The sequence below is a fragment of the Pteropus alecto genome, unplaced genomic scaffold (assembly GCF_000325575.1).
Source record: "Pteropus alecto unplaced genomic scaffold, ASM32557v1 scaffold20, whole genome shotgun sequence".
Taxonomy (NCBI): Eukaryota; Metazoa; Chordata; class Mammalia; order Chiroptera; family Pteropodidae; genus Pteropus; species Pteropus alecto.
The window spans coordinates 47,223,878-47,234,962 of NW_006436298.1; positions in this window are offsets into that span (position 1 = coordinate 47,223,878).

Sequence of the window (11,085 nt, forward strand, 5' to 3'; positions counted from 1 at the left end):
TATTAAAATTAGAACTATTCTAGAAAAATTTCATTTATTTTGAATTCTTTTCTCTTAGTTTAAGCAGGGATTTCCAGAAAGAGAAAGAGAAGCATACGATGACAGGTGATATATTTTCTAAAAGTGATAGAAGTTCCCCCTTTAACATAATCAGCACTCTAACTATGGGCAGTGAACATATAATGCAAAATAAATGACTTACTGTTGAATTGTACACTTGAAACTTATTGGATTTCATTAACCAAAGTCACCGTAATAAAAAAGAAAAAAGAAAAATATATAGTCAGCATACCAATCACTTGACTTATTTAAATGATTTATTCATTTTTAAAATGTACATACCTTGGAAGGCATAAAAGTACATTTAGTTGATCTATACAGCGATGTAAAGATGTGTATATGTTTGAAGACATGGGGTATATAGCTATATAAAAGACGATTTTATATACAATTTGAAATTTTAATAATGGAATGGAAAGTTTTTAATAATAATGTTCATTTTTTTTCAATATCTGCTCCCAGAAAACTGTGAGTTATTGATCCTTTTGTGTAAAATATACACATGGTTTATGTCATGTTACTTTGAGATGTTATATGAAATTTTCCCTTAAATTAAAAAAATTTCATAACATTTCATTGGACTGTCTTCCTGAGTGATTTAAATCAAGTGATTAAGAAAATGTATGTCTTTTTAAGAAAATGTATCAGCAAAACTGGATGAATTACCTGGTTACCTTCTTCTATTATACCTGGTCCTTTCAGACCTTTTTTTATGAGACCTATATAAAATACCTGCCTCCTCATCAAAACCACACACTTTGAATAAATTTAGGATTGTGCTCATAGAGGCAGTTCATGAAATCACTCAGCACCAAGTGGAGAATGTTTTTAATGGCTTGGAAAACCAAAATGAACAATGCATCGCTAAAGATGGTGGTTGTGCTGAAGTCTACATATTTGAATTGGATAGTGTTAAAAACTTCTCAAAATAGGTTTACATGAGATGTTTACAGTTTGCTTCTATGATGTACAAGTTATCAAACTTTAAAACTACATAAGGAATTTATAAACATTCTGTATTTGTAAAACCCCACCAAACACCCCAGAGAATCTCACTCACAGGATGAAACTCTGAGGTTTCAATTTCACAGCTATGCAGTTAACCATGAAGAAGGGCTTCGTCCAAGGGAGACAGATGGCAGTAGAGTTACGACTGATAGCCTAACTATTTAGGAGTGACCAAAATGCTCAATAAATGGGAACTATTTTTCTATTATTATGTTGTCATGGGTTTTAGATTAGTTTAAGCACTTTCTTGTTACCTTGTAAAATAATGACATCTTCTTACAATTTGGGCTAGGAGTTGACACTCTATGTCAGCATTTGGGAGGCTGTATAATATCAAAGGAAACATTTAGACTCAGAGTCAGGAAAATTTAGATCTATATCCTGTATAGACTTAACCCTAAGCCTACTGGAAGCTACATACTTTATATAGGAAAGTTATAAATATTTTATTAAGAATGTCCTTTAAAATTAAGTAAAGTTGGTTTATAATTTCCCTACTGTTTTCTTTTCTTTCCTAAATGCATTTAGGAAATCTCATTTGAACTTGAGTTTTGAATAGTGAGTTTAATCCATATAAAAGTGTGAAGATTAGGAAGAGAGAACTATAGCCAGTTACTCTAAATAAATATATATTATATATATATAATAGATATAGATATAGATATACCACATGCCATGAACTGTTCTAAGCATTTTACATTTATTATTTCATTTAATACTGACACAGTCCCTGAAAGGCTATCCCCATTTTACTGTTGAAGAAACTGAGTTAATGCAATGAAATGACTTCCCGAAAAGCACGCAGCTCTTACGTGGCAGAGCCAGAATTCAGTCCCAGTTCTCTCTCCCCGCAAAGCCTTTGCTCTCTGTTCTATTGCTTCTCAAAAATATCCAAAGATATATCTCATCAAGTCCCTAGTCACTTTTTCACCTATATGATATTTTTAAATTGGAAGAATTCAGTAGGATTTTACAAAACCTCCAAGATTAGCCAGTTTAGAAACTAGAATTTGACCATAGGCTATAAGGAAAAACTGCAATTAAACTTTAATCCATAACTGCCATACAGAAATAAAAATCTATTTATAGCCTAAACCAGGGGTCTTCGCACCCCCGGGCCATGGACCAGAGCCAGTCTGCGGCCTGTTAGGAACTGGGCCGCACAGCAGGAGATGAGCAGCAGACAAGCCAGCAAAGCTTCATCTGTATTTGCAGCCGCTCCCAGCACTAGCATCACTGCCTCAGCTCCACCTCAGATCATCAGGCATTAGATTCTCATAGCACTGGTGCATGGCAGCAAAAAGATTGGGGACCACTGGCCTAAACTAAAATCTAGACCTTGCTTTTTAGAAAAAGAAAAATAATTTTTTTTCCCTTCTGTTAGCCATGAATCAACAAACTATATCTTATTTTGAAATCACTTAGGTAATATTAACCTCAGATACAGCACAGGTTTTGAATCTAAGAATGTGACATGCTGAGGCGAATATGTGAAGAGACACATAACTCGCCCGGAGCAAGCTACCTTTCACTCAGAGCCATCTCCACAAGAGGACCGTTCGCTGAGCCTGCCCTTCACGAGCAGTTCACTCCATTGGTTCATTGGTTATACTAGGAAAGTTGTCCCCAGTGTTGTGCCTGGAAAAGTCTGACAGCAGGCAGCCACGGCACCATCTAGAAACACCCCTATTCCTCCATCCTCCTTCATAAAGTCTTTCTCCTCCTTCATAAAGTCTTTCTCCTCCTCAGGACCAGCTATAAAACATGTGGGCTGCAGTGCAAAGGAAAAATGTAGGGCTTCTTGTTCAAAAATGATTAAGAATTGCAAGAGCAACAGCAGAGCATTAAACCAAGGGTAGACCCTTGTAAGCAAAGGGCCCTGGATGACTCCACAGGTCGCTTTCCCATGAAGCCAGCTCTGCTTCTCCCTAATACACATCCCTACAAACACACACGATGTTTGCTGGGTGACTTTTACTCCCTTTTATACTGTCTTTGATCTTCGTTTGGTGTTTTTTAATAGGGAGTCGTGTTGGCGAGCATGGCCCTCTTAAGAGCAGGTTTGGTCCTCGCTCGACAACAGGCCACTTCGTCAGGAGGCCCTCATTCAACGACCGAGGACAAGAGTCCATTCTGACATCACAAGCACTGTGCACACATTGTTCAGAAGTGGATGCTCAGTGCAACTCTCTAAACTAAGAATCGTAAACTGAGCCCTAGAAGTTGACGTGGTGTTTTTTAAGGCCCAATCTAACTTAAAACACAGTTGATTCACAGGTGTGCCCTTTGTTTACTTGTTTTCTCAAAAATGAACACATTTACAACAAAAGAATCACTGCAACATGTCCATTGATTCTCTTCCTTTCATAAGTTCAAAAATGCCCCAGTATGGCCTATTTAGTCCTCTTTTTGTTTCCAAACCTCCCCACCAGTAGAACCACATGGCCATTTACTCCATCTGTGCAGGGGAGAGAAATGCATTATTATCCAAGCTAAGGCTGAGGGCATTCTATCAAGAAAAGAAGCAACTTGTCAGAGAAAGGTTATGCAGAAAAGCTCCTGCCAGAAAATGCAGTTTCCTTCTTTTTCTCTCTCTCTCATTTGAAATTCATGAAGATGAAGTGCGGCTTTTGTTTCTCATCAGTGAGATGAGACTTAATACACTCTTGCCAAAAGCAAGCTAACACAGAGTAATTGTTTTTCATCTAAATTGCATGTCCAACCTGCTTAGCCTTCAAAGAACATAGATGCTACAGCTTTGATACCCAACTGCCGAATGACAAAGGAGAGGGCACAAGGCACATGGGCACGATGAGAATTTTTAATAACCACCTATCTATCAGCAAGCCCAGGAACTCTGGGGCAGTAGCGGAGGAGAAAAGAGTGGAGATTATTCATAAGGTAGATAAGGTTCCATATTTCATTCAGGACCAACTCTCTCTCTCTCTCTCTCTTTTTTTTTTTTAAGGGGGAAAAAGTGATTTAGAGGGAATTAAGATTCCCCAAGGTGTTTTTAATCTCTTTTCACTCCAGGGCCAGGTGCCTCATGTAGCACTTAAAAGGGTTTCAAAAATGAAAGTAAATGCCTAGAACACAGAAAAGAGATATCCATCTACACAAAGCATCTGCCTTTGTTTAAGAAAAAAGTAGTTTCAGGTTTATAAACTTCACATCCAGACATTTTTACAATTTTGATGCTTTAATTCTTATAGACTTTTGCTCTATGTACACTATAGCCAATATAAAAAGAGGCAAAAATCATGAATATCATTTTTTATATATCAAACCTCCTTTATGTCAATGACTGAATTCATTTAATTGCATATAACAGCAGAGTGTTTGCAAGGAGGTCTATGTGATGTGAATAATAACCACCCCAAAGAAATGGAATGCTCAAATTTGCTGCAACCAATGTGACCTTTAGCTGGTAGACATGCCACCCAAAAGCCGTGTGGTTTTTGTCATTGATCCTTGTGCCTCATCGTGTAACCAGGTGCTGAGACAAAAGATTTTATTCTGTGTATTGTGTTTGTTCTGGTTAATTTAATCTTCTTGCCTGGTTTAAACTTCTATTTTCTAATTACATTCCTAAGCTCTATCGAGACTGGAGTGCTCGCACTCAGAGAACGTGGGCATAAACTAAATTACTTCTGTAGTTGTCTATAAATAGTGCTACTGTCATCTAAACATTAGAAGTTTCTGACCCCAGACAGCCCAGTAATAGAAAGTATCTCCCAGCATGCTCCCAAGTAAGAGAAGGAAGGCTAGCAAGTCCATCAAACTGAGAAAGTCAGAGCAAGGAAAAGGGCACGGTTGGAGATGTGGGTATTAGCGTCAGCTTCACAGCTAAATGACCTGGACAGCGAAGGCCACATCACCTAAAGCCTCTGAGTCTCACTGTTACCCGCAAATTGAAAGTCTTGGACCCATCTCCAAGGTTACTCTTTCAGTACTAGAAGTCCATAATTTCGATTTCTGTGCTTTCTTTTCTTAATGCAAAATCGATTTCAGTTCGGGAATAGAACAGCTTTCTGTAAAGTTAAAGTTCTGAAAAAAAAAAATTTTTAACTATGGCTTTTACATGAAAGAAATACTCTGCAATCATTAAGAGGTTCTTAAACACTAGAAAGCATTGACATTACATAAGGGCTTTGAAAATAAAATGCCAATTTACAATGCTTATACTGGAGACCCATCACTTGGCCTTTTATAACACATGCAGAAATGATATGAAAAACTTCTGTGAAACTCTCTTATGACTTAGAAGCTTGACAATACAACATCAAGGTTCAAGTATTTCTCAGATACCCAACTCATCTTATGTATTGGCCAGGAAGTTGAGATTCTTGGTTGTGGTTAAAAAAAAAAAAAAAAAAAAAAAGATTTAAGAAAAAAAGAAAATTTCTTGATTTATATTATCTGAATTTCCAGAGATATCTAGCTTCAGGCAGGCATGGCTGGATCCAGACGCTTCATGTGGCCAGGGCTTGTTCTCTCTCCTTCCATCTCTTGGCAATGTTTCCTTGACTGTTTTGCTGCATGTTTATGTAGGCTTTTTGTATCTGATGCCAAACATAGCCCCTTGACACCTCTAGATTTAAATGGAGGCTTAAATGGAGGGTAGATTATGATCTCAATATCATAGTGGGTTTTTTCTATCTTTATATTGTTGAGGAGGAAAAAATTTTACTAGTTTCTTCTGGCTGGTCTAAGAATTAAATTGACATGAAACGAGTTGACAGGAGAAAAAACAAATTTAATTTCATACATATGGAAGTCCTATAGGTATGGGACATAAGAAGTGACCAAGGCAGACTATTTATATACCTTTTTAGACAAAGAAACATTTATTTGTGAAACTAAAGGGATCTGGGCTTGGAGTAGCAAATAAATGAAGAAGTAACAAAGTTTATTTATACAACTTCTTCAGCCTTGAATTCCCTATCCCTGGTGATAAAGATGCCTTCTATCTTCCTGGTATAAGTAGGATACCTTCCCATGGGAGATTTATTTCCGGCTTTCAGGGGAAAAAACAAGGGTCAGAATTTTCTGTTACCTACTGCTTCTCTCAAGTAACTTTAATTCAAAATAATCGATATGCCAAAGTGGCATACTTTGGGGTGGCCTGCCCTGAACTTCATCAATGTTAAATCAGAATAAGTGAAACCAATTGGTACTATCTAGTGATAAGAGAGCAAACCTGAAAATTTCTGAAAAAGGCAATAGCAGTATGGCAGCTCTTTAGAGATAGTGTCTCTGTTTGGTCTCTGCCAAAATAAACTATTTCATTTTAATACCAAGCTCTCTTTGGCCTGATGCAATGACATTTTTAATGAATACGGTCACAAAATTCCTTTACCTTGCCTCATTTTGCTAAAAGACAAATGACATGTACTAGAGGTCAATAAGTACAATGAAAAGAGAATATTTGAAAGTCCAGGATCCTAGTTCAGACCCCAGCAGTTTGAAAAGTGATTTAAACTCTCCCTTTCATCATCAATAAAATGAGAGTGCTGAGTGAAGTATTTCAAGGCTTGTTTCAGGTTCTGAAATGTTATGAATCCACAGTAGTGCTGACCTTGCTATTATAATGTTGCAGGTTTTGTTTTATGCTTTCTTGATACTGTTTTTCTTCAACAGGGGAAACCTATCATTTAGAACTTTGAGAAACACAGCCCACTAAGTAGGTCAGTAACATTCTGCAGGAGATAAAAGCATTCAGAAGTTTTGCAGGAGGTGGGTTGATAAGCCAATGGACCATTATCCTGAACACTTTAGCTTCCACAGGAAAACAAGCAAGCACAGAAAGCAGTCAACCCAGTTTCAATATGAGTTGAGTGCCCACATATTGATCTTCTGTCTGACTGGATCATGGGGGTACTGGTGTACAAAGGAAAGAACTGAAAATAGCATTAATTCAAATGGCTAAATCAATATTTAACAGTGCAGTTAGTGGTAGTTGACCTTAAATGCACTTTTAATAAAACAAAGGTGATTCAGGCCAGCCTCCAGCATGTGTCATTCAGAAATATGAATTAATGCAGAACAGATATGATACAAAAAAAAAAAAAACCTAATTCAGACACCTTTGCAGTTAGGCTAATAGCAAAAGGAAGGTCAAAGCTGCTTAACAAAGGTAACTTGAATTTTATTCATGTGATGCTGTGTCTTCATTTTGTCACCTCTCTCCCTGTCTCAAGAATTGAACGGCCTTGATCTCAGCATATTTAAAAGTAGAAAAAGGATTTCTGTAACTATTTCCCCCAGAAAATTATAAATTTTTAACAATAGCTTTGTGACCTTGAGCACTTTCTTTGTGAGCAAACATAAATGTTACCAGTTGTTACTCTAGGAACCCTATTTTACTATAACATGATTTGCATATATTTGCATATAAACATATAAACATTGCACTCCACTCGCATTAAGGATTACTGAAATAAGTCTGCTTATATTAAAGAGGAAGCAAAAAAAATAAAAAAGAAATAATGACTACATAGAGGCAATCTTTTCAAGATATCAAAGAACCATCTCAGATGTTATTACCTATCAGGCTCCAGATGTGAGACTTTTAAATTGCTTTGCTACCCATAAAATACCTTAAGCTATAGAGCATTACAGTTATCACTACTAAGGACTTGGTGATAACTCTAAGGAAAAGGTCAATCTAAGATTCTGTTTCAATATACCTTAAGGCAGCAGGAAGCTCTAGGGAATTCCCAAAGGAGCACAGCTAAGTTTCCATGATTCTGTGACCTAAAGATGCCAGCACCAATGGTGCCATTTCCCTTGCACTCTGGTTTGGCTGCAAGGACAAATGTGTGATAATTTGAAATCTCTCCTGAGACACTTCCCTTTGATTTGCTGTTTGTTGATGGCCACAGTTCCTCTGCAGCCTTGCTTCTCTCAGGTTTGTCTGCTGGTTACCATGGCAATGTGGCTCGATGCATCCTATGAGCTAAATCAGCATTCTGCCTCATACAAGCTACTGGCAGCAGAACTTCACTGAGAATTGAACAGCAAGTTTCGAGGTTGAATGTAAAACCAATTGCTGGAAAATATGAACACACACTTGAAAGGGGGAAGGGACATTCCACAGAACAAGATCACATTTTCTTTGTCATCAAGGACATGGAATAAATATCTGATCTCCCATAGGGCCAGCCATGAGCCCTCTGCACAGGGGGGATGCTGGCAATAAATGTTAAGCTCTCCACCTAATGCCGAGACATGAACAGAGCTGCTTTGACCTCAGGAGAGCCAAACAACAGTTCAGCTCCTAGGAATTTTCCCTACCTAGGGCACCACCCTACAAACCACTAGACACATCCACCTTTTCACACAGCCTCTATGTCCAAATATTCACTGAATTTGAGAATAATTGTAGAAAGTTCATAATGATAAATGCCTCAAATAAACAATCTAATTTGCACCTCGAAGAACTAGAAAAAAGAACAAATGAAGCCCAAAGTTAGTAGAACAAAGGACATAAAGATCAGCGCAGAAATACATGAAATAGAGACTAAAAAGATGATAGAAAAGATCAACAAAACCAAAAGCTGGTGTTTCGAAAACAAACAAAATTGACAAACCATTAGCTAGACTTACCAAGAAAAAAAGAGAGAAGACTCAAAATCAGAAATACAAAGGTGCATAAGAGACTAATATGAACAATTATATGCCAACAAATTGAACAACCTAGGAGAAATGGATAAATTCTTAAGAATGTACAACCTAACAAGACTGAATCATGAAGAAATAGAACATCTGAACAGACCAAATACTAGTTTGGAGATTAAATCAGTGATCAAAACCTCTCAACAAACAAAAATCCAGGGCCCAACGCCTTCACTAGTGAATTCGACCAAACATTTAAAGCAAAATTAATACCAATCCTTCTCAAACTCTTCCAAAAAAAAATAGAGGAGGAGGGAACATTTCCAAACTCATTTGATGAGGCCAGCATTACCCTGATACCAAAATTGGACAAGGACACCACAAGAAAATGAATTATAGGCCAATATCCGTGATGAAAATACATGCAAAAATCTTCAACAAAACATTAGCAAACCAAATTCAACAATACATTAAAAAGATCACACCCCATGATCAAGTGTGATTTATTCCAGGGATGCAGGGGTGAGTCAACATCCGCAAATCAAAGGGATACACCACATTAGCAAAATGAGGGATTAAAAGGCATATGATCATCTCAATAGATGCAGAAAAAGCATTTGACAAAATTCAATTAATTATATTTTTAAAACAGGACTAGATGAAAATTAAACTGGGTGTTAAAACATGGTCAAGATAGCTTACTTTTTACTTTTCCTATAGATTTATTTCCAAATGAGCTTGTAATTAGAAAAACTAAAACTTAAGAAAATATTGATTATTACATTTCTCATCTCTCTAGCAATGATGCCTAAAATCATTACAAATTCACATTTATTGATAGACCAGACCTGGTTGACACAATCAGTTAAAGAAGTCACAGAGATAACATGGTCATGTAAATTATGCATGTAAATTATATTTATTTTTCCTTAATCAAATCTATGCCAATAACCCAGTAACCTCTACCAGAGGCCTTATAAGGGAGCCCTTGATCTCTAGGAAGATAAGGAGAAATGGATTACTGCAAACCAAACAATATCATTAGAAAAACAACTCAAAGTTCAGTCCACAGTACCATTTTCATAAGCAAACACACCATTTTTTAAAACAAGACCTAACATTTGCCAAACAAATATCCAGATCTGAGAGTCTGGTTAATCAAACACAAAACATATGCGCTGATAAAAAAAAAAATTTTAAAGGTGAGGAAAAGGCAACGTAGAATACAGAGAATAGTTATTCTCACTTCTAAGAGATATAATCTTATTCAAAGTATGGAATTTCATTCCAGGATACAACAAAAATATAATAGCATCAAGGGGACTTCTGCTTCAGTTTAAGATGTGGAACAAGGGTTGGCCAACTTATTCTGTAAAAGGCTAGATGGTAAATAGTTTTTGTTTTACAAGCCATATGGTCTCTGTCACAACTATTCAATTTGTAGCCACAGAAAACACATAAACAAAATAGGCATGGCTGTATTCCAACAAAACTATACAGTAGTCCCCGCTTAATCAAAAGGGGATACATTCCAAGCTCTTCCGTAGATACCTGAAAATGTGGATAGTACCAATCCCTACATATACCCTATATATAAGTTTTTTCTGATATATACATAACTATGGTTAAGTTTACTTTATAAATTAGGCACAGTAAGAGGTTAACGAGAATAACTAATAATGAAATAGAACAATTATAACAATATACTGTAATAAAAAGTTATGTGAATGTGGTCTTTCTTACTCTCTCAATATCTTTTTCTACTGTAATCACCCTTCTTCTTCCTGTAATGATGTGAGATAATAAAATGCCTTCAGGATCAGATGAAGGTAGGTAAATGCCATAGTCTTAGGCTACGATGAAGGAGGATCATCTGCTTTGGGTGATCCTGGATCATTGAGCCATGACAATGCCAATGGTTGGATGTCAGGAGTAGAAAATGTCAATGGTTGAGGAAATTTAATAGTTTCGGACCACAGCTGACCACAGATAACTGAAATAGCCGAAGGTGAAACCAAGGATAAGAGGGGAACTACTCTATTTACAGAAATAGGTGATGGGGGGATTCGACCCACAGATCAAAGTTCACCAACACCTAATGCAGAAAGTCACAAGTGAATGTTACTCTCACCCCAACAATGAGAATAAAATAACCAATATACAAAAAATAATTTTTCAGGCCCATCAGAGCAGTAAGGTCACTAGGTAAACTAGTGAACAAACATCCAGAGTGGCACGCTCCTGCAAGAAGAGAGAAGAACTACTGATTATTTCACCTCGGCACGGCAGTAAGAGGAGGAGAAATCTGCCCTAGATGCAAGTAAGGAAAAAAAAAAAGCTGAAAATTTAACAACTTCCTGAAAGCCAAGTATGGGTTAATGTACCAGTTTAGGGTTCCTG